This window comes from Apostichopus japonicus, chromosome 12, assembly GCF_037975245.1.
Source record: "Apostichopus japonicus isolate 1M-3 chromosome 12, ASM3797524v1, whole genome shotgun sequence".
Taxonomy (NCBI): Eukaryota; Metazoa; Echinodermata; class Holothuroidea; order Aspidochirotida; family Stichopodidae; genus Apostichopus; species Apostichopus japonicus.
The window spans coordinates 14,848,842-14,875,116 of NC_092572.1; the positions used below are offsets into that span (position 1 = coordinate 14,848,842).

The window sequence follows — 26,275 nt, forward strand, 5'->3', positions numbered from 1 at the left end:
TTCTCTACATATAATGTGGTTTAATGCCTTTGTCCAATAAGTTGGCATGCAGAAAATGGCTAAAAACTAATTTTTAGATTTCTTGACCTTCGACCTCTTTGACGTCATCAATCACGCAGGCATGAGTTAACATGGTCAGGCACCCACCCACCAAGCTTGAACTCGACAGGACTTGGGGTCTAGGAGGAGTTTGCGACATACTTAGTTTTGCTCACTCACTCACGCACACAGACATACACATGCACACTCACTCACTCACATTTTTGATGTGGGGTGAAGTACAATATCTCATCTCCCTATTCATTACATGAAGGGAGATGAGATCAAAACAAACTCAACACAAGGTCACAAACAGTTCTGCTTTACAGCAAGAAATAGATAGTGGTCTACTTTAAAATGCACTGTGCAGTTTTCAGTACAGTCAACTGTTTATATTGTAAATTTAAAAATCATATCGTTTAAGCAGCTTATTTTAGCCGCCCACCCCTCCTCCACTCACCCCCACCCCAAATCGAGTTCTATTAACCTTCCCAATCCTTTACAACTTGAGATAGTTTAAAATGTCATTACCAAGACACAGCGTTACCTTTCAACAAGTTACATTTATGGTAAGTAAACATTCAGTTTGGGATTATCCAATAACTTGTCTCAATACATTGCATTTACTTTTCCCAGTTTCTTATTTTTGAATTGTTTTACAAAAGAATAAAACATAGATAATATGTTGCCAGCTGACAAAACCTTGTTTAGATAGTGAAACTTACTTATCACTGGTTAAAATGTCCCTGTAACTATCGCTACCACTGGACTCCGTGTTCAGAGATGAGCCATGCTTGTACTCGGACTGAGCCGTATCTCCTAAATTTTCTATAGCCACTTTTTGTGGGGAGAATAAACTGCAGCGGAAGATGAAAGAAAAGAGAACCAACAAGGTAGACAGACAGAGGGTGAAAGAAGAACAAACAAAACACACTCAATGAACATAAGAATATGTACGTCAGGAAGCAGGTCGATGGCAAAATACCTCTTGCGGTAATGAGCTTAAAAATTATCAATCACTGATAGAAACAACTGCGGTATGCCTTTTAACCCTTTTCATGCCTTAGGTGCCCTCTTGATCATCCTACAACTTTATCATCTAAGTCAGGGCTCTAAGATTGTCCAAAACTCCAGCGAAATTTGTGCCAAGAGCCAGTAAATATTGAGCAGCTGCATGAAATGTTAAGGTTTTGATGTACAGTTTTCAAAACACCACTGAAAAAAAAGTTGCTCTTAAAATTCTGTCTATTCTACATGTTTCTTCTCACTCTGGAAACCATGCCCCTTGGTGCCTTTTCACAAGTGTATGTAAATAGCCTTGTTTTCCTACTAAAACTACAAAGTTGCCGTAGTGCCCCTGCTATCTCAATGAAAATCAAAGACAATTTCTAATTCTCTCCCTCGAAATAGTGGCTGTGCCCCTCCAGATTCTTAATGAGAGTACATTAATAAACTGGGTACTTAGGTGAAAACTGCAATTGCTGATTCAAGGCACCAAACTGCATTAAATAAAAGCTTTCAATATATAAATATCTCTGCATCCTACCCTGTTGGTTTCTGTTACAGCTTATTGTTGCTCCATTTACTGATACTGTTTATATAATAAACTACTTATTATCGACTTTTGTTTTCCAAAATATTCTGTTTTGATTATTCTTGTGTGCAATTACTCCACCGTAATGTTCAGCTACAGTAGTAGCAGTGTGGTCTAACACAGTTGAATGTTAAATGGATTCCAGAGGGGTGAGAAAGGTAAGGATTTGGGATGGGTACAGTGACAGGACTCACAGGAGTAAGGATTGGGGAGTACAACAATTACAGCCCATCATATATGGAGGGACTATGCCTACCTGCGTAAAGAAATATGATGTTGTCCAGACGAAGAACAGATTTATCCTCTAAACTTGACAAAAATATATATATATATATATATATATATATATAAATATATATATATATGTATATATATATATATATATATATATGTATGGTAGTTCGTGGAATAGCAACCCATACTTTATTACAGATCAGTACGCCTGACGATTGCTGTACAACTACTTGCACAAGAGTGAAACTCTGATTAGCAATGGACTCTTAATAATTTAATGTTTATTACAATATATATATATCAATATATATATATCATGCTCTACTTCGGTATTGAGCCCTCTCACCGTTGATAGTATTTTAGCTATATTTTATAGTTTGGCTCCTGAACCTCGGTTGAGCACTCTACTTACTAACAGCAGTACATGCTTTTACAGCTTAGTATGGAACGATACAACATGAACTACTCGGGCAAGAACATTCCTTTGCCATCAACTAGAGAATACTTGAAAAGACTGCTAGAGATGACAGAGAAGCTGATAAAGGGATGCGATGGAGAGCATTATTTATCCTGGCCGACACTGACACCGATGCGGAAACGAGTGACACCAGCCGTGACGAGGAAAACACCGCCACCACCGATGCATACGGGCTAAAATCGAGATGCGTCCCACCACAAATCCCAGAGTTGGTCTCATTCGAGTCCGATTTGCTGGAAATGGTCGAGAACATTAAGTTCAAGGAAGTGACGGAGAAGTTCCTGTCCAACCTCAAGAAGGACATAGAAAACATCGCATCCTCTAAAGAAATCTTCGTAGAGGCGGACAAAACCAGGAACATGTACAAGATGGACCCCGCCAAATATGGTGGGTTGCTAACTGTAAACATATCTCAGAAATACAAAAATGCGGACCGCAACACCGCCACCGAAATAGACAATGAATACACAAGTCTAGCTGACAAATTAAAAATAGGTAACCGAATAAATAAAACTGGACCAAAAACGGCTTTCGTGACAATCAAGGACCACGAAGAAATTTTTCAAGATAACACAAAATGCAGGCTAATAAACACAAAAAAAACCTGAAATGGGACAAGTGAGCAAGGCCATGCTTGACCACATAAATGCAAACATACCACAAGCGTACTGGAATGGATTAAAAATATACAGGAAAAGAGCAGTCTCACCTTTCTGGTCCTCGATATTGTTGATTTTTACCCTTCAATATGCAAGGATCTCATACACAAATGTCTAGCATGGGCCAAAGCATACACCAGAATCAGTGATACTGAATACAAGACTATCATGCACGCAAGGCGATCTCTCCTTCACGATCACAAGGGCAAAAGAGAAGAGAGACACGGGTTACCAATTCCACGTCTCAATGGGTGCATTTGACAAAACGTAAGTTTGTAAATTGGTGGGACTATTCATTTTGAACCAACTGGAGAAAAACCCCGATATCACTGGTTTGGGACTATACAGGGACGATGGGCTACCAGTAATGAGGTCATGCTCAGGCAGCAAAGCAGACAGAATATCAAAAGCCCTAATCAAGATCGTACATGTGGACTAAAAATCACTGTCCAAACGAACTTGAAAACAGTCAGCTTCCTTGACGTCACTTTGAACATGAATACCAGCGAGTACCAGCCCTACAGAAAACCAAACAACGAACAATCTACATAAGCCAACACTCGAACCACCCGCCCGCAATAATAAAGAACATACCGCCAGCCATCGAAAGAACAGTCTCTGGTCTATCATCTAACCAGGACACATTCAAGAAAGCAGCACCCACCTACAATCATGCCCTCCGGTCAGCTGGATACAACTATACTATCAAATACCAAAACAAGGAAAACAAAAACACCAAACAGAACAAGAAATGCAGGTCAAGAAAAATCACATGGTACAACCCCCCGTACAGCAAAAACGTAAAGACCAACTTTGCGGCGGACTTCCTAAAACTCATCGACAAGCAATTTCCACAGACCAACAAGCTACACAAAATCTTCAACAGATCAACAGTCAAAATAAAGTTACAGCTGTATGAGAAACATGCAACAGATCATCAAGTCACACAACTCAAAGGTCATGAAAGAAACGAGCCAACCCCCCAGGAAAATACATGCAACTGCCGAGAAGTAGATAGTTGCCCACTTCGCGGCAACTGCTTGGTTAATGACGTCATTTACAAAGCCACCGTCACGTCAGGAACCGACAACACGTCATACATAGGCCTCGCGAGCGAAGAATTTAAGAAGAGATACAACAACCACACCAAATCATTCCAACATGACCGATATAAGAAAGAAATGGAACTCTCTAAACACATCTGGCAACTCAAGGAGAAAAAAGCTGAATATTCAATACACTGGGAAATTGTGTCACAGTCCAAACGCACAAGCGGCAGTCTGGTCTATGCAATCTTTGCAAAGAAAAGCTCCAAATTACCACCCTCAAAGGCAACACGCTCAACTAGAGAAGCGAGCTCATCTCTACCTGTAGACATGGCAACAGACACAAAAGGAAACCACCCAGCCGTGTCAAACCCAAATGGTAGTTCGTGGAATAGCAACCCATACTTTATTACGGATCAGTAGGCCTGACGATCGCTGAACTCCGAGCAGCAATGGACTCGAAATAGTTAACGTTTATTACAATATATATATATATCTATAATATATAGATATGTATAGATAAATATATATCTATAATATATATAGATATATATATATTTAGATATATATACAGATATATATATATATATATATATATAGAGATATATGTATGTATATATATATATATATATCTATATATATATATATATATATATATACAAGTAATGCCGTATTATATTCAGATTACTCATACACCTCGTGTATATAGGTTATGCATGACATATTTGCATATCATATATTTATAAATAGTAACTAATGTATATATGTTACTATAATCATTAAATACAATTTTGTCCGGCATGGCTTTCTGTATGATGTTGTAACGTTCGGCAAGCTCATAAACATATACATATTATAAATATTAGACACTGGTTTTTGTAGGTGGGAGTATACAAATGTATGAACCGGGCGGCTGTCAGCAGTGCACGAGGAAGCACATACAAATCACTTTCACCCACATAGGGCCCCGCTTGTAACGCAGTAAATACACATGATGTTGAGGAATCTGCGCGCAAGTATTAAATCAGCATCATTTCGAGCGTGAGCATATATGATTTTTTTTGTCTCTGTTTGAAAGGTTAGCAGAGTTTGTCGCAAAACAAGTTTCGAAGGTCATCGGGAAAAATTAGTTTCAAGGTTGAGCCTGAACTTAAGAAGTGTTTCAAAGTTACTTGTTAGGCTCACTTTATTGTAAGTTGGGCCCACTATTAGTATCTGTCGAATGCAAGTCGGGTCTTGAGATAGTTAATCCAGCGTAGCGTTGCAGCATTAAATCGCTCCTCGTGATTATTAGAGCTGTTTGGCAATGATATAGTGTGAGTTTACAGTATTAAACTGTTTACCTATTTTAGCCATGTATATCCTACCATGTAGTCACACAGTGTCTGTATAATATGTCTTCTTTCTCTGTCATTAGGCATTCTTTCTGCTTTTAGTCTTCCCTCAAGCACTAGTAGCAGCCTTGGAATTTTGAACTTCTTTGGCCATTAATTCCTATTTTGATAGAAAACAAACAAAACACACTGTTGATTGTTCATAGTTTCAACTTATCAAATATAGTTTCTGTGATTCAACTAATGGCATTCTATGCTGACCAAATGATGGTAAAATAAAAGTACTAACAAGTTATTAAATTGTTTGTTAACAGGTGTTGGACTTCTGAAAATGTTTATGATTCTTATGCGGTCAAATAAAATGTCCTACACATAGACACACAATATTGCTCAACCAATTGCTGAATACTAGTCGGCATGATAAAAGGGTCTGTGGTAGTATACACCTATTAAATGCCCCAATACACACTAAATCAAAAAGTAATGTGATCCCTTAATCTATTTAGCTCTCACAAGCTTAATGCAACCAATAACTGGATAGCTGACAAGTTGGCCATTCATAGCACCCTCAATTTTCTATATCATAACCATGCAGATTGCTTGTTTACTATGAGAGACTGACGTTTTCCTCACTTGTAAACAAACCTCTTTACTCAGCAGAAATCAATTTTTGTATGCTGTTCCAGGGAGGCCTAAATTGGTCTAAACTTACTTAACTGACCAAATTTTTGTATCACTTGTACTCTCTATCATGCTCCTTAACATCCCTGCCAAGAAAACACCAGACCCTAATTGATAACATATCAAGAAAGTTGTTCTCCTGTTGCTTTTTCTGAATGAGAACACTTATGGTGGATTGATGTAAATGCTAATAGGATTATGCCATCTTAACTACAATTGAAATTTTTTAGACTCCACATTAAACCTCTTTTAATGATTGTTTGAGAAGTTGTGACTTACACCCAGGGACGTGGCTAGAGGGGGGGGGGGGGGGGGGGGGGGTGGGTGGGTGTTGGGGGTGTCTCACCCCCGCACGTCATAAAACTGACGATAGTTGGAAAATTGGAGTGCGACAGTTGGAATTTCCGACTGTCGCACTACAGTTTATCTAGGCCTATTCATATATTCCTGTGATTGTGAATGACCTAAAAATTGAAAAATTTCGGTCAAAATTGGCCTTTAATCAGTCATATTTACCACGTTTGTCTTGCCACTTTCATAAATTGTATCTCGCGATTCTTATACTCCACCACACAAAACTTGGTATGATTTTGAATACTCCAAAAAAATGCCTAATAGAACTACCGTCATAGGCGTAGGGGCCCAATATGATTTGGGGGGCTGATTTGGGAAAAATATAACCAAAATTGTTTACGTTTCGCGTGTTACACATGTCAATGTGCATATCATATAGTCATGCACCGGTTTTTACATCGCATGCCAATAACATACAATCATATGCTGTGTTATTACCCTTCCATATTGGTTAGAATTATTGGGGAAGTCAATACAATGTTTATGGTAATAATAATATCAGTTTAACCATTGAAAAACACATTGCAAATTATCTTTCTTTCAGTAGGTAAAAAACATTTGGTTGGGGAGGCTAATAACTTTGTGAAGTGAGCGCCAGTGGAGAAAAATGTATCGAAAAAAAGTTCAGATCAAAAGTCCAGTCAGTCGCGAAAGACGCCACTGAATAGGTCACTAGGAAATTGTTATATTTTAATGGGTAAAAGGAAAGATATGTTTGGTAGGCGTGCAACAACATTGAAGCCAGGTAACAGGTTCGGTTTTACAGCTCGTACAGCTGATGCCAACCGCACTGGTGACATGCCTACCCCTTCTGATGTGGCACCTATTCCTCTTGAAAACTTAGATATGAAGAATTTGTGGGATTTGGCTCAAAGGTTGTGTTTGGATGCATTCTCTGAAGATACAAAGGTACTGTAAGCTCTTGCCCATCTACAAAGGTTTAAACCAAGAAGCAAACCTGGCAAGAATCCCACAGAACTAAACATTGCACGGCAGTTAGGCTTGCATCAGATGTAGATCAGTTCAAGTGCAGCTCATAGATTGCTCAGCAGCATCTCTCTTCCCAGTCCCACTGTCAGAACACTACAAAAGTCAGCCAACCAGTCTGGACCTGCAATAGAAGAAATGAATGAAAATGATATGTCAGAAAAGGGGTGTATAAAGAAGACACTGCAACTGCATGGCCTCTCAAAAGACTCTCCAATTTTTGCAGAATATGATCGTCAATATCATACCTGTCTGCGTAATGCAAAAAGTAAGACTCCATTTGTTCGTGCAAGCCAATACAGAGATATAATTGTTGAGAATGTCACCATGGATAAATTTAATTTTGATTACAATCACAGTAACAACTGTACCTTAATTGGTGAAATGAATAGAAGAAGGGGTCACAAGTTGCAATTTCCAGGCAATGAGGGCTGTTCAATAAAGATGCCAATGTCAAAGATGAACAGAATGGTGGAAAGATTTGTGCATCCATATTACTTACTGGTAAGAACCCACTAAAGGAGAAGTGCCTAACAACTGATGCTGATGGCAAGGCATGTAAAGGGTTCACTGGTACAATGGCTGCAGCTACTCATTCTGAAACAGAGAACCATATGCTGTTAGACCAAGTTCACCTACTCAAGTCACTCCGCAGAGCACTGACTAAAGCAGTACTCTCCTCTGATATGTTACCTGCACAAACTGTAACTAGGAAGCACTTGATACAAAAGTGCATTGCAGAGGACTTGACCTGCCTTGTACTGGCAGAGGTGACTACTTGCAGGAATTAAAGCCCTCAAATACGACCACTGCAAAGTTGTGAAGGCTTTATCAACATGTTAAGACTGCCTTGCAAAGTGCTACATTGGAAATCATTCACATTGCCCAAAGCATTCATTTGTATGCAAGAGGGGCAGGAAGTACACATTTCCATTCATGCCAAATGCCACAAAGAGATCTTTGCTAATATCCCACACTGACAGCACACAACTACAGTACTGATTTCGCTTAACTCCCATTGAAAAAAAATCAACGATCGATAAAAAAAGTTGAAAATTGATAAAAAAAGTTGAAAATTGATAAAAAACAAATAATTTCATTAAGATTTAGACTACTGCGGGCACGGTTGTCAACGTAGTTTCAACGAAATTTCCACGAAAGTTATCGCGATCAACAACGGCAAAGGCAATTCTAGACATATCAAGGTTGTGACCTACGTTGAATCCTTAGTGTAACTAGAGCCGTTTTCAGACTATACCAGAAGTGGCCGAGGAATATTAAAAACGTTGCAAAAGTTTGATTGTATATAAGACAGAGTAAGTTCTGTACTAGGTGTTTGAAAAATTATTTGGCTAGGATAATAAAAACTGGTCTTGGTCGATCGTAACAAGTACTTAATTTATAGGCTAGTATTAAACTAAGATAAGTTTAAGTAACTCACCAATGAACGCAGTGTCAGAAAAACAAGAAATAAAAAAAAAATGTACACAATGAAACAGTCGTAGCTGGATATCAAAGAGATCTTTTTTTCCAATAAATTCCTGTTACTTGACGTACTACAGTACCGTTTACCGCACTCACTTTCAAACCAAAAAATCTCCCCCTGGCTTCAATGCACGCAAAATAAAAAACATCCTGTTACTTTCCCCCTAACCCAGCTACTGTAAGTTGCCCGCGAATGCAGATGGACTGCCCTGGTAATTAAGGTCGCAGCCTGGGTCTGGGCCACCTACAGTATGCTGGTTACATGTGATATCCCCAGCGACCAAACTTTTTTGAGAGGCCTAGTCCAATCATAAACCTGGCTTTGTCAAATTCACGCCTACCATCTGTTAATTAGCATAGTATTTATCTTCGGGGGGGGGTTTAGCACTGCAGAACCTTTGGCTGGCTTACTCTAGAAGCAAACATTATTTTGCCCCTACTGTTCATAATGGAATGGATGTTACCTGTAACTAAGTTAATTGAAAACCAAATATTCATTCATATATATATATAAGTAGAACAATCCAGCAGGGATAGAAAGTTTATCTTGAATAAACCAATCAGAAGCTGTGCTATTAATAAAACTTGAAAACACCTGGCCAGCAAAAGAGTTGCAAACAATTGTTTCCATGACTACTAAGAAAATAAAGCAGTGGCTTGGGCCCAAGTTGGGGAGAAACCTGTGGAAAATGAATATATTTTCATTGCTTATTTGAGTATTGTATATTGGGAAGAGCTGATCGAACATTACTGGGGAGGGCTTTCAACTGGCCTGACGGCATGTAAATTTAATTTAATGAGAAGGGGGTTTTTATGAGTCTCCCGGTATGCGTCACATGAGAAGTAAATGTTTTGTTTTTCGATTTTATCATCATTTTTCAAGTGGAACAGCTCATAAAATCATATCAATCAAATATCCTTCCTTAGTTTTACTAATCAGGAATGTTTGACAAGGCATGCAATGCATCGTTCGAAAATGTAATTTTAAACTAGAATTGAAAATGAACGACATTAAACAATATCTGTGAAGCGTGTGGAGCACAACTTTGAATATTCGTTGTGAAAGAAAACATAATGAACAATGTTTACTGCGTAAATAAATTTCGCGGAACTGGTATAGAGAAATTACGTACTGCAGCTTATGTCAGAGAAGCTCATAAATGACACAGGTGGATAGAGCGCATCAAAATTCGGTTTAGGAAATCCCTACACAGCTGACAAAAGTCAATATCTCCTTCCGTTTTCGAGTTATAGGCGATTTTGTGTTTTTGCGATATGGTTTTCAGTATATTTTCATTCAATAAAGTCGTTTTTTTTTGTGGGTTATAAGGGTGTGACCTAACGGATATTTCACTAACCATTTAACCGTATAACCTGCCGGTAGGTTAAACTTTTAATCGCTGTTTCCCGATTGCGGCTTTTTCGACGTAATGTCACTCAACTTTTAATGAAAATAGGACATTATGAGTACAATAATTAAGGGTTTTTTTTTTTTCAAAAAAGTAGCAATTCAGGCAACAAGACAACGATCAATGTATGTTAATTACTAATTAGGCCCAATAATATTGCGAACATTACGTGTAATAATTGATGAAAAGAATAACACACCTGATCAGTATATCGTGGTCTTCAGAAGTTCAGATCACTGAATTGATATAACTCGGCCTTCGGCAACATCGTAACTTTTGAAGAAAAAAAACAATATATTTGTCTATCTATCACAAGATTTCAAACAAAAACTCGCCTAACTTAGCAAACTTACCCACCTTTCCCGCTTACTCATTAAAAGTCATGTTTAGAAAACAAATTACGCACGCACGTGTTTTGCGATGGGTTGTAGCAGCCTCTGATTTCATTTTCTTTCTCTTGTGTCACATACATGATACAGTACTTTACATTTGATACAAAAGTTTCTTCAACAACAGCTTCCCAAAATTGGTGTCGCAATAGGTTAAATTTTAACCGCACAGCACAGTACCATTCATAATTTGCATATTACACCAAAATTTACACTCGGCGTCCAGATGGAGGAAGAATGTAACATCATGTTCAATGTGTTGTGTCGTTCCCATGGTGCGATGAACTTGGGCAAGTTCAAATGTCAATGACCTTCTTATGTTCTATGACCAATGTCAGTGGTTATTATGTGTGTAAAAACTCAAATTTTTTCCACGTGTTATATATATATATAGAAGTTTTACGTAAGCGGAGCGAATTTTGGGCGTCTCGTTGATTGTGAGGAAGCACTTATCTAAGCATCAATATTTGTGAAAAATATCGTAAGGTTTATCATTTTCATTCATATTCTTTTATGTATGTTGCAATCCCGCCCGGAATGCATGCACAGTATCATACCATGTGTGGAAAAAATGGCTGTATACTTGCGGACCTGAGAGAGCCAACTGGCCTACTTTCTAGAACGGCCATTTGCGTCTTTTGGCGTCGACATATTTTCACACGGGATTTCACTATGCCATTGATTGGTGTACACGGGTGATATATGTCGCAAATATAAACTGAGAAAACGAATTGACGACACTATCATGAGCTTGTGACTATTGGCCTACTACTATAGTTATATTGAACACATTATTCATGCCTAAAACATCGTTTTTCTGTTTTTTATTGATAGTTTGCAGTACATTACTCAGTTCTTTACATATTTTTAAATAATTTTCATGTTTAAAATGTATTTGATTTTTTTTTTTTTAATTTTCCGTTTATACGGTTTGTGATTTTCTAAACGGAGTGCATTTGCGGCCGGATAAACAGTTAATCGTTTAAACGGTCACACCCTTAGTGTGTTATCTTGTTCGGAAATGATCCGAAATGAAAGTAATAACTGTTAAGTTTTTCCACTTCTGGTATAAAATTATTCCATCAAAGTTAACCTGATTAACATGTCTCATGCCAAATCTATATTAAACAAAATAGAAAAAAATAAAAAGAGAAAACGCATTTTTGAAAAATGGAAGCGTCCTAGCAGAATGGGCGGGGCATCTTTATTTTGCTTCAAGTAACATGTTTTCGCTCGGAAACAAAGTTTCATACTTCAACTCTAATAAAAAACCAAATTTACATCTCTTAAGAATAACTATTTTTCGCAATCTGCAAGTAAACCAAGTTTATTTATGTCCATTCATTGTTATTTTAATGGTTAAACAGCACTCCAACTTATCTGGAAGGGTGCCTCGTGGTACATAGCTTGTACTGCAACCTCCAAGATAGCCTGGCAAAGTTAAGACTTATGTCACTGTGTTTGGGGTTCAGTCAGAAAATGTCCCCCATCAGTTTTACTACATGTTTCTTTGAGTTTTACTACTCAGGCAAGCCTGAGAATGCTTTTGTAAATATTCTTGCTTTCAAACAACTGTACCAAAGTCTAATTGATACTAATAAACAAAGTTACGCGTTTTCCGACGTTTTGCTTTACCACATATTGACCTTCTATTTCGTTTAAAAAAGAATTTCAACGCATCGTTGAAAATTCCACGTAGGAAATGACTGAGATCACCAATCGTTAAAATTCGTGGAATTTCGATAAAAATCGGCAAATTTCGATAAAAAACGAAGAAATTTGTTTATTTTCCTTTTAACAAATTTCAACGGGAGTTAAGCGAAATCAGTGCTGTAAATGAAATACCTGAGACACCCACCTGCAGCAAATGTTTATGGTCCACTCAGTTTCAGACTTCCACTCAAAAAGCAGAGGTAGTCAACAATGCTTTCGAGTTTCCAATCCAAAACATAGCACAAACATTTCACGCAACAGTCAGTACAGGGACCACAGTGCCACAAACATTACAAATAAAGGGCCTGAAGAGTCCATAGCCAGGAAGATGGAAGCTGCAGGATTAGAGGTGAGCTCAAATAGTCCATGTATCCAGACTCTGAAACAGATGCAAAGAAAACAACAGTATGATAGACTATATAAGAGAGACAGAGCATACAGAAGGAGGAGAGCACAACTCAGAGAGAGAGAGAGTACAAGCTACATGGTAGAACTAAAAACATAAACCAGTCCAGTGATTGATGACATATCAAAAAAGATGTCTCCTGTTGCTTTTTGGCACTTTTTCTGAAAAGCACACTTGGTGCGGATTGATATAGAAGCTAATAGGAGTATGCCAGCTTAAGTAACAGTTGACATTTCTAAAATCCACTTTAAACCTCTTTTTATGATAGTTTCAGAAGTAATGACCTATATCATTTTTATTTGTCTCTGTCTATTGTGTGAATCTTCATATGGTGTCTCACACATGTTGTACAGTCTATATGAATAATACAGTACTGAACTTTAAACAAGTGAGTTCCCAATGGTTGATATATTCCCTAGTGTGATTAGAAGTCATTCCATCAGCATGGCTGGCATCTACTGCATGTCTAAATTGTGCTTGGGTCCACAGAATGTGTTTTAAGCACAGTCCCTCAGTTGGTGCTACTTACCCCCTCTGGTGGAAACTTGACGCAAGTTGGCCTTCTTCCCTCTGAAAATGTGATCACTCCCTGTATCGTGTAAACTCTGGCCCTAAAATGAAAGAGAAAAGTTACTTGTTACTTTGGCACTGCTTTTCAAAGGTATTTTGTCAGATTTTGTTGCAAAAACTACTCAGGGGAGCTATGTACTAGCTGTGACCAGATCTAGAATGAGGCGCTGTTCAAGCAACATTCCTAAATCGTTGTAGTAGATCATATTGACTAGTTTCTCAGCGTCTCTTGCAGCTATTCAACTGCTCAGACTTCCAATAAATGCTTATAAGCATTTAAGCATTTGTATACAAACAAACTAGTGAATAGGTCACTGGAATTTTGTTGAACTTTGAGGATAAAAAACTGATTATTATTATGAAGAATGGGTACGATCATGTACCTCACAACTGATACTGATGGCAAGGCATGTAATGGGTTCAGTAGAACAATGGCTGCAGCTTATCATTCTGATGTAGTACACCTAAACAGGTCTCTCTACAGAGCACTGACAAAAGCAGTACTCTCCTCTGATATATGACGAAATCTACAGTAAACAGGTTAGTAAATTTGCAAGTCTTATTAAGGGCCTGTCACAGTGCTATGATGGCTCACAGAGACACAAGCAATGGATGTGACACCTCCACACATAGGCTGTTGTGGCATATGTGGGAGATGTGAAATGATTTGGTACTTAAAAGTTAATTTCTTTGCACAATACTTTGAAGAGCAGATGCTGGAATGTGGCTCTTCTCTTAGCTGCCAGGGATAGCATTGTGCGGATAATGCCATATGCTGGTGCCCCTGGCATACTGATGGTGTAGGCACCTGTCCACATCCTGCATCCCTTTGTGTAACTTGCTGGGGCTGATGTATATTTTGCCACTTTTGCATTTATTTCATCAGCCCATGCCATCCAATCTTAGTCTGACATTGTGAAGGTGTGAGCTTTCCAATACATACAATATTACAATATGTTACTGTATACAGGCCTATCCTTATTCTGATTGCAGTCTGGGTCTCAATAAAACTGATTCTTACACCACATATATTACGTTGTAATGTATGCATTTAAATTCTGACTGTCGCTTTTTGCTCTGCTAGGTACACAGTATTAGTGCTGATAGTCGACTCTTACTTTTGTAGTTGATTAATCGCATAGCTCTTCTCGCGATACTCGGTTACAGTTATGGCATCATTACTGTCATTTCTACATTGCAGAAATACAGTCAAACAAATCTTTCTCCATGGTGCACTGTCCCTATTTGTTCTTTCAAGTCTTAATGTGTGATGTCTAATTCATGTTAAAACATCTACCAAACAAAAACTGTCAACAAATTTCAATATTCAACATTTCTTAAAATCCTTCAAAGTAAATCAAAAACTTTGGAATGGATCTACAAGGCTACTACAACTACTAGCACTAATCACAGCAAAAAAAATGAATAGATGCAACACCCTGTAGCGGTGTGATGATTACTATGCAAGAGTTTTCTGTAGAAGGACGTTCACCTTCTAGGCTAGGCTTTAGCCTAGCGTGATAGCACGCACATATTATGACACATTGAAATGAAACTTCACCGCAATCGACACACTCTATCAGACATATGATACATGTGAACCACTGACCAGAAATGAAATAATACTGTATAACATGCATGTTTGAAGAAATTACAAATTCTTTGGCAATCATTAAAGATTAATAAATTTGGGAATTTGCAATTATGCGCAATGATGAAACATTGCTAGGACTAAATGTTGCACTGCAGAACAATCGTATTACTAACAAGTAAACGCATGAATCTAACCTGAACAGGTGCTTACTGATTTTTAACACAGCACAGTTCTAGTGTAGCATTGTAAGAACCTGTGTTTGCGATATTTGCTGACAAACTGCTTAAGTGTTGTTTTTGATAGGTTAGGCTATTTTTCAATAGCAGATTGTGTGTAGTGCTAGCTTTAGTCCAGTAATCCCAACTTAGGTTTTGAGAGCGATTAATCAAACTTCCAAAGTGTAATCGCGACTACTGGCGATTTATCGATCACGACTATCAGCACTACACTGTATAAAAGTAGACTACTCACCAGATGTACAACTTCAGTTCCTCAGGTTTTACTTGTTCTATAGCTTAACATTGAAATTAGTGGCTCCATATACCATCCGTTACTGTACTACTACACACCTCAATAACACACAGATCAAAACAACAGACACAGGTAGTACAGTGGTCTCTACAGGCCATGAACATGTTCTTCCAGTCTAATTATTACTTCGTCAGTGCATTTTGGGGCACATGGTGTACCAATGTGTTGTTACTTCCGTGTCAATCTCGTGCCACATTGCGATATTTTGGTGATTTTTCACAAAATTTGCCCCCAAATCACTCAAGCGTAAAATGATGAGACGTTTTTGTCATATTCTGTGATTAAATATCATAACCAATACCCCCTTAGCTACAGTATACTTAAGGCTCATAGAGTCTAAAATGGCAATTTTCAAATTCTTACTTATTATGGCCACGACACGAAAATTTCAACATCCTGTATTTTTGGGATCCACCTAAGCATGTTCTCTAGAACATATATCAACCACTCTGCCAGTTAAAAACTTGATTTTTCCCTTCGAAATTTTTTTTCGTAATCTCATGACCTAATGTGACAACATTTTAGGAACACGATTTGCTCTCGCTAATTCCTCCGAACATCATACCTACACTACAAGTGTACATAAATACACAAAACAATCGATAACAAGTCAGCGCGAAATCAAATCTAAATTTCCTGTGGAATGTCAGATTTAAAACCAAATGCGGCAACCGAAGTTCAAAGTGATAGTGGTTCTTCACCAGGCAGTGAAATTGTACTAGAAATAGAGTGCCCTTTCTAATATTCGAAGCTGAGAGTGAAGGCGAGGATCATGCCAATATTGAACCAAATGTTGAGGGTGGACCTGAGGTGTTACTGTTAGGATATAGAACCGTATCAGTTCGAGCCTGTCAAATGAGCCGAAATTGAAGCTCCACAACATATCAAAGAAGAAACCTGTTCGGAACTATTGCAAGGAGCATACAACGTGGTAAGAATTTAGTAATAAAGCAAACAAAATCCAGTCCATTTTGTGCATGTGTGGTTGGAATTTGCGGAACTGCCTTAACCATATTGTGAGTTGTGTTACGGTGACTTACAACCATAGAATCCTTACAACCCATATGTACTGTGTGTTGGCTATGTATTCATACATGTACAGTATGGTGCGTAGTAAGTACTAGTAGTAGTAGTGTTGGTTGCATACTGAAAGTTTGGCTCGGGACGTAAGCTGCATTATGCAGCCATGTTAGGTAGGCATATGTGTCATTTTATACTCATTATTACTAGGCTAGTACTTAGGCCTGGAGTTTTGCAAATCAATTGTCTGAACAAAAGAATGTTTCATGAAATATGGAAGGTGTAAATTCAGAGCAAATGTAACCATAACTGTACATTGTATCCCTGCTTGTTATTGTGGACATCATGGGCCAACATTAATACATTTTGAACTTTCAACATTTTTTTTTTAGGCAGAACAGTACAGATACATAGCCTACGGTCAACAGGTTCAAAGGTGCTGGGGGTTCCTAGCAAGACACGTCAGGGTTGTGCTACCATCATGTGCAGTCCAAAGAATCAGAAGTGAGTTTCCAGCCAATGGTCATTACACTGGATTCAAGATGCCAGGAGAAAACTCAATTGTATAGGAAGCCTTGGTTGAGAAATCCCTCACCTTTTCTATTCTACGATTGTGTTGGATTATCAATCCTTCAGGGTTCCCTCAGTGTTGATATATTAAAATTCAAGACTTTTAATTAAGGATGAAATGGTTATTTTCCAGATCCAACATCAAAAATGAAAGAAAAGGCATGCTTTGAAGCATTTGGACACATGTATTGGCGTGACCGTGATGTCATATAATATGTGCATCAGTGAACGGGCATTGACCTTTTTAGGAGCATTTACCTCCCAGACATGTTGGCTTTGTACCTTTAATCTGGAAGCCAAAATATCCATATCTCCAATGATATTTGACAGAAAGTTATAATAAAGACCAATGGAGGCAGCAGAACTCTTGAATGTTTAGACTTTGTTTCTTCAGCAGCAGGTGGTTTGTTTTACAATCTTTCTCCAGAAACTCAGCAGTACACCCTGTTAATGGTCTTTGATTGTTTTAATGCGTGTGATGCTGTGTTTCCAGTTGCGTGTCAGTGTTGTATTTGTCGTCGAGCGTGGGTAACATTAACAGGTATGCATGTGAGTTGCGTCGTGCAGTATTTCTTGGTTTAAATTACCCTTTATTCTTTCTTGCTTTTGGTTTATTCTAATTAATTTATCACATTCATTTGAACCTCAAGTTTCTTTATCATGACTGTGCAGACTTTTTGTTTGCTATGAGAGCTTGAAATTTTCCTCACTTGTAAACAAACCTCTTTACTCAGCAGTAAACAATGTTCATATGCTGCTCCAGGGAGGCCTAAAGTGGTGTAAACTTGCCTCAACTGACCCAATCTTTGTACCACTTGTACTTCCATTCATGCTCCATAACAGCCAAACCAAGAAAACCATGATCCTAATTGATAAGATATAAAAAAAGATGTTCTCCTGTTGCTCTTTGGAACTTTTCCTGAAGGAGAACACTTGTGCAGGTTGATATAGATGCTAATAGGATTATGCCACCTTAAGTAACAGCTGAGATATTTAAACTCCACATTAAACCTCCTTTTTATGATAGTTTGAGAAGTTGTGACTTACATCATTTCTGTGTATCTGTCTATTGGGTGAATCTTCATATGGTGTCTCACACATGTTGTACAGTCTATATGAATAATACAGTACTGAACTTTAAACAAGTCAGAGCCCAATGATTGACATATTCCCTAGTGTGATAAGAAGTCATTCCATCAGCATGACAGGCATCTACTGAATGTCTAAATTGTTCTTGGGTCCACACAATGTGTTTTAAGCACAGTCCCTCAGTTTGGTGCTACTTACCCCCTCTGGTGGAAACTTGGTTGGCCTTCTTCCCTCTGAAAATTTTATCACTCCCAGCATTCAGTAAGCATGCGCCCTTAGCTGTGGCTCTAAAGTGAAAGAGAAAAAGTTACTTGTTACTTTGGCACTGCTTTTCAAAGGTATTTTGTCAGATTTTGGTGCAAAAAATACTCAGGAGAGCTATGTACTAGCTGTGACCAGATCTATAATGAGGGCGCTGTTCAAACAACATTCCAAACTAGTTGTAGTCCATCATATTGACTAGTTTCTCAGTGTAAGTCTTGTCTTGTATCATTCTATGTGCAGCTTTTCAACTGCTTAGACTTCCAATAAATGCTTACAAACAAAACTAGTGAATAGGTCACTGGAAAATTGGTATATTTTAAGGATAAAAACTGATTAGTATTTAGAAGAATGGGTAGAAGGAAAGGCATGTTTGATAGGCATGCAACAACCTTCAAGCCAGGTAACAGGTTTGGTTTTACTGCTTGAACAGCTGCTGAAGCTGATGCCAATTGCACTGGTGATATTCCTAGCTCTTCTGATACAGATATTGCAACTAATTCCTCTTGCAAACCTGCTTATAGAAGGCTCGGCAAGGAAGAGTATGAGAGAGTAATTAACCCAGCAGATAAAGGACATGAGATATTTTCAACTCAGTCACAACAAACCATGTTTGCAGAATCTACAGGAAACAGGTTAGTTAATTTGCAAGCCCTATTAAGGGCCTATCAGTGCTATGATGGCTCACAGAGAGACAAGCAATGGATGTGGGGACGACCCTATAGGTCTTTCTGATATGGAAGAATTGTAGGACTTGGAATCAAAGGTTGTGTTTGGAATCACTATGTAGCTACAAGAGTGAACTCTTGTCCATCTTAAAACTTAATAAAACAGTAACAAACCTGGCAAGAATCCTTCAGGTAGCATACGCCCATTAAAAGCGCCATTGACTTACACACTAAATCACAAAAGTAATGTGGTCTCTAAGTCTAGATAGAAGTTTTCACTAGCTAAAGGCTACCCATCACCGGATAGCTGTCAAGTTGGCCTTTTATGGCACCATCAATTTTCCATATCATGACCATGTAGATTTTTTGCTATCCGAGCCGGAAGTTTTTGTCACTTGTAAACAAACCTCTTCACTCAGTGGTAAACAATTTTCCTACGCTGCTCCTGGGAGGCCTTAAAGGGGTCTGAAATGGCCTCAATTGACACAATTTTCTCACTACATGTACTTCCATTCATGCTCTTCAACATGCAAGCCACAAAAATCTAGATTATGATTGATAACAGGTCACAAAAGATGTTCTCCCGCTGCTTTTTGGCACTTTTCTTGAAGGAGAACAATAAAGCGGACTGCTATAGACTCTAATAGGAGTATGCCACCTTAAGTGAGAGATGAATTTTTTTTTTAATACCAATATGATACTTTTTTATAGTCGTCAGAAAATAAACCACAACAAAATTCTATGCAATTATCATTTTCGGTCCATAAAGATGTATTTTCAGAGATTTCAGTATGCGAGGTGCAGTGTGTAAATACACTTATGAGCAATACTGTGTAAGCAGTAACCAGGTCTACGTCTGCAACAACATTTCCAGTCACCAATTTTGATAAGCTTGACCAATTTGGGTGCATCTATGTTTCCTGCAGGTTGTATTGGTATCCCTGATCACAGTCCACTTGGTCTGGCTTGCCCTACCTGCAGAAACGTCATCCAGAGAAGGGTCAGCGGGGAGGGTTTTTTCGTCTCTGGCTCTGAAAAGTGATGAAAACTACTTTTGTTTAGCTCAGCTGATTCCTCCCAAACTGACCTACAGGACACACCCCAATGTATTCCTGAACTGTTTGGAACATGTTAAACTGATATTGCATGTCACTCCAGTGCAACTGTTAAGTTACTAAGAATAAGAGAAGAGAATTGAAGGTGTTCTTTGCCAAAACTGGATCATCGGGATTTGTAAACCACAGCCTCACTGTGTGACAAGTACATTTATGTAGCTAATCAATATGAGCTACCGTACTTGCTCTTCATATTACACACTACGAGTCTGTGCACTCCATTGAATATGGCTACTGAAGTACAATAATAAACCAAGTCTGTAACTGAATAAATGATCACCCGAAATCACCGTGAATTAGTCAGCAATTCGGTAAGATTCCGCTATGCGAATGCACCGTTAGAATAGCATACACAGTATCGTATGTATAGGACTATGCGATAAAACAGTACAGTAATCCGAGACGCAACGTAGAATGCAGTGTGATGTGGTAAGCAAAGAAAGGAACTGCAGATTGTACACTAAACTATAACAGTAAGATATAACTGTGTTCGACTAGTTCATAATGCAACGAAGGGGAACACACTGCAGCACGGTGATAATACAGTAGTAAAGCCTTGTGAAACAACAGTCTGGTGAGGTGAAAATAAGAAAAGAAAACAATCGCGTTACTGTACGTACCGGTACAGTACAAAACCGTGTACACATTGGAGAATTAAAATTAACATTCAGACGATTCCTGAAATAAATTCTGCCAAAAGATCGCGAGTTACAATAACAGTATGGATAAAGTTCCCCCACCAGAGAAGATTGATTTTGCTTCTCCCAAACTGGCAAGCAGATGGCAACACTGGAAAGAAGAATTCAAGCTATATGCAGAACTGGCAATGTCTGACAAAGATGATAAGTTTAAGGAAAAATGTGCCTCTATCTTATGGGCACTACCGGACGTGAGATATATGAGACTATAAAACCGGTACCAGCTGCAGGCGCTGCCGATGTTTCCCCGAAAATTGGAGAGCTCCTCACACTCTTTGATGCCTACTGCAACCCAAAGCAAAATGAAACTGTAGAAAGATACAAATTCCTCACGAGATTTCAGGAGCCAGGGGAGCAGTTGGACAGATACATCACTGAACTCAAAGTCCTGGCACAAACATATAACTTTGAATCATTGCATGACCCGCTTGTCCAGGATAGGATCGTGTGTGATATCACAAATTCGGCACTCAGAGAGCGATTACTACGGGCACAGAAACTTACCCTGAAATCATGCGAGGATATGTGCCAGTCGGCGGAACTATCCAGAGAAAGGATAAGGACCATCGAGACGAAAACAGAGGTGCACGCGCTCCGACAAAGCGGGCAAGACGACAGACTTCAGAAATGCAAGTACTGTGGGAACAGACACGTCTTTGGGAAGTACCAGTGTCCTGCATATGGAAAGACCTGTTCCAATGCGACAGGAAGAACCATTTTGCAGCTCAATGCAGAACAGCTACACGCAAAGCGTCAGCGAGCGGATCCCAACGGAGTGGACCCAAAAGGGGCAAAATGAAACGGAAACCGTGGGTAAATGCTGTAGCGGAAGGTGCGTCCAACGTTGGCGACAGTTCCTCCGAGTCCCTGTCAGATGATGACTTCGAGGACGTCAATACGGTGAACCTGCTCACTCCTCCAAAGACAGAGAACAATATAAACTATATTAACTATAAGCAACAAAGTCACATTTACGCTGACATGAGTATAGATGAAGTAAGAGTCACTTTTCAAATTGATAGCGGGGCAACCTGCAACATCTTACCAAGCTCAGTTATGAAGAAACTAGGTAAGCATAACATTAAGCAAACTAGCCAGGTATTATCAATGTACAATGAGAGTACCTCAAAGCCAAATGGTAAATGCAAACTAATATTGGTGAACCCCAAAAATGGAAAGAAATACCGGGCTGAGTTTGTGATTGTTGACAATGATATTGCAATCCCTCTGCTGGGCAGCAAGGCGGTCCAGCAGATGGGTCTCATAGAAGTTAGACATGAAAACATTGCCAAACCACTAGGAGTCAATGCGATCACGAATGCAAATGATGGTAAAAACGTCAAAGTTGTGAAGGAGGGGCAAATTACTAATGTTGAAAACCTGTACTAGGAGTACAATGATGTTTTTGAGGGCATAGGTCAACTAGAAGGGGAATATAAACTACAGCTAGATCCCAATGCAGTACCTGTAGTTCATCCACCCCGTAGGTTCCCTGTGGCAATCCGAGACAACCTCAAAGCAGAATTAGATAGGCTTGTGAAACAAAACATCATAAAGCCAGTTTCAGAGCCAACCCCTTAGGTCTCCAGTCTAGTGACTGTGGTAAAGCCGGGGAAAATGAGAATATGTATCGACCCCAGAGACCTAAACAAGAGTCTCATGCGCAGCCACTATCCGATGCCTACCTTAGAGGATATGTATATTGAATTGTAGAAAATGAGACTTCAACAAGCACAGTAAGAAAGTATACAAAGCTGTATGTTCCAATATTTCGCCGGTTAAGGCATTATCAAGGAATGAGGTGCAAACTACCGACTCTGTGTATATAAGTAAAAACTTTAAAACCAATCCCCCTGAGCTGAAACGCACCAGCGAACAAACTGTATTCGGAGCGCACAGACGGACCAGCAAGATGTGAAAAGCTTAAATATCCAATTGACGTCCAGCACAGCCATTCATTAAGTTATTACTGGCTTTAATGGTAAGGGCTTCGATTATTTTTCTTTCACTGGTATTCGGTAAGTTGTGATGTAGGATTTGCAATTGATATTTTCTCCAGATTTTTGATTTATATTGTGAGTTTGTAAATGAGTGTATATGGTCTGTTTAGTCATACGTGGATGTTCTTTTATTCTCGTTCCAATGGTGCATCCCGTTTCGCCAATGTATGTAGACGAGCAAAGACTGCATTTAATCTTGTAGACACAGTTTTTGGCTAAACAGATATTCTTCTTTACAGCGATTTTGCAGGTGTCGCAGTTGGGTCGGCAACCCTGTTTGTCACGTGGCGCGGAAAACAAACTCGCTGATGGATTACCTAGTCATGAAGTGTGTTCTCAGATTTGTAATGCCCAATCTGCTGATTGTTGCCAGGGTCTACCGTTTTATGTTCGCGTTCACAAATGGTACTTTTAGGTAAATTTTTTGATCTTCCGATGGTCTAGTAGGGGTGATTATTGTGTGTTTCATGGTTTTTGCTTTTGTTCCAGCAGTTTGAAAGACTTTTGGGAAACATCTTTTACAGTATATACATGACATTACTGACATTCTCTTGTTTGTGATTTGCTTTCTCCATTTCTTTGCCCGTCAAAATTCCAGCCTTGTGACGCAGATCTAAGGCATTACATATTTTAGAATGAAAGCTTGAAAGCTTTGAAAACTATATATTTTATTGATGAAAGTGATAGCTAGTTCTGTAACATATATACAACAGGCATCCATGGAAGTGCATGTTTCCACCTGATACGCTAACACAAGCATATTCTAAGTGATTGGGCCATGGTCTACATACATGCACATCAGGCAAAGAATTTCACAATTTTAGCTGCTTGCTAAAACTTGTCAGTGCATGATAAATTTACAGGCTAAAAACAAAATTCAACTTCCTTTTGTCTTGAATTGTTGCAAGAGGGAAAGGATAATTTGAATTTTTTGAAGAAAAATGACAGGGCATCATTTCTCTTCTGGCACACAGCAAAATCAATATTATATTTAGCCAGTAAATATCCCAGATTGTGAAGCCTGCATGTACTGCACTCTAGTCCTGAAATAACATTGTTGGCTTTTAATATGTTATAATCAAATGTGATGTCAGATTATAAAGTTGCTACTCATTAGGGACAGTGTGGCAGAAAAGAACTGTCTAGACGGTTACAGAATTTTTAACAAACATAAAGGAAAGAGGGCAAAAGAAAGAAATAATTGTACACTATAATACTTACCACAGGTTTATGTATTGCTTCAATATTATTGAGAGTTAGCTGGTAACATGTAGTGGATTCTTCAGCATCATCATGCTGTTCATTCACTCGAGGAATCTGGTCAGCATTCTTCTGGAAAAGATCCTGCCATTGAGACTCACTTTTAACCTTTCTGGCTGCTGATAATAGTGACTGCAACATGTCTTACTTTGTTCTCAATTGATTCATAAACATCTTCTGAAAGCTATTTGAACAAATTTTGTTTTTCCTCAAACACCTTTTTACAGCAGGGTAGGAATTCAGATTCTCATGTAAATACTAAATATTCATGTCCTGAAAGAAAAAAAGAAAAATGGGTAAAAGTTGATCAATATTAATATATAATTTGAAACAATGTACTGTATACAAATAGTACTAATAGGCTATGGTACTGGGCCAAATAATTTTGACTCAACCATATACTCGTTACCGTCCACCCTGTGATGTTTATTGATCTGTGCACTTCCATGAATGAATTGATTTTAGAAAAATCTTGTAACCTACTGAATAATCGAAGAGATACTTCTTTCCCCCTCAAATTCATGCTCAAATTTGATGGCCACAATTAAAGACACATCTCTGACCATTCTGTATCTGGTACGGATAGCCTGTATGACGCTATGAGTATACCAGTATGACTTAATGTTAAAATGTTGAGTAAGCCTGGACTAAACTAATGTAATCGGGTCTGCGTGTTTGTGCCTTCAGTTTTTTTTCCTCTCTCTATAGGGTCCTTGATGGGGACTTAAGTGTCCCTCCTGATCCCTTTTTTTATCTACTTAACTAAACTAAACTAATAAAACTGTATAATATAAGGCTGGGTTTTGCAAAACATCCCTTTCACAACTTAACAGTTGGGGTGACAAAAGCATTGAGGCTAATTATTTTTGCGTGGACCAGTTCCGCGAACAACATGTATTTGTATTCTTTCTCACTTCTCAAGTACTTTTACATCCAATACCCTATATCGTGTTTACAAATTTATGCTTTTATATGCTATGAAATTGGACACCATTGAAGCTCATAAAACTTCCAACGAACCCCTATTGGTAATAACACAATATGAATCATAAAAATAAATATTTACCAGTTACAGGGTCACAGATAGCCTATACTGTACTCTGTAGCTTCACTTAACCTTCAGGTGGCATACTCCTATTAGAGTCTATATCCATCCGCTCGATTGTTCTCCTTCAGGAAAAGTGCTAAAAAAACAGCAGGAGAACATTTTTTTGACCTGTTGTCAATCATAGTCTAGTTTTTTTGTGGCTTGCATGTTGAAGAACATGAATAGAAGTACATGTGGTGAGAAAATTTGGTCGATTGAGGCAATTTTAAACCCCTTTAGGCCTCCCCGGAGCAGCGTAGGAAATTTGTTTACCAATCAGTGAAGAGGTTTGTTTACAAGTGACGAAAAGTTCCGGCTCGGAAAGCCAAAAATCTACATGGTCATGATACGGAAAATTGATAGTGCCATGAAAGCCAACTTGTCGGCTATGCAGTGATGGGTAGCGTTTAGCTAGTGAAAACTTCAATCTAGTGGAGGCACTTGCTGTAAAAGATCGGCAAAAGACGTCATCACCCGGGGTTCGAACCAGGGATGCAAAAGAGAGTCTCGATCATCAGCTCGTACAGTGCGCCGAGCCATCCCGCCACTGTATGGACTGAGATATTAGGTGGATTAACTAATACTTACAGCTCCCCGTGCAGGCACTTGCTGTAAAAGATCGGCAAAAGACGTCATCACCCGGGGTTCGAACCAGGGATGCAAAAGAGAGTCTCGATCATCAGCTCGTACAGTGCGCCGAGCCATCCCGCCACTGTATGGACTGAGATATTAGGTGGATTAACTAATACTTACAGCTCCCCGTGCAGGCACTTGCTGTAAAAGATCGGCAAAAGACGTCATCACCCGGGGTTCGAACCAGGGATGCAAAAGAGAGTCTCGATCATCAGCTCGTACAGTGCGCCGAGCCATCCCGCCACTGTATGGACTGAGATATTAGGTGGATTAACTAATACTTACAGCTCCCCGTGCAGGCACTTGCTGTAAAAGATCGGCAAAAGACGTCATCACCCGGGGTTCGAACCAGGGATGCAAAAGAGAGTCTC

The 26,275-nt window shown here is 38.8% G+C and overlaps 1 protein-coding gene across 1 annotated transcript in view; it reads right to left on the reverse strand.

Moving 5' to 3' along the window:
• LOC139977961 (uncharacterized) overlaps window positions 1-26,275 on the reverse strand; it is a gene marked incomplete in the record, with an annotated part of 396,810 nt that overhangs the window by 8,564 nt on the left and 361,971 nt on the right. The window contains 5 exon segments of the mRNA XM_071987784.1: window positions 765-896; window positions 5,418-5,544; window positions 7,378-7,530; window positions 7,909-8,003; window positions 10,500-10,573.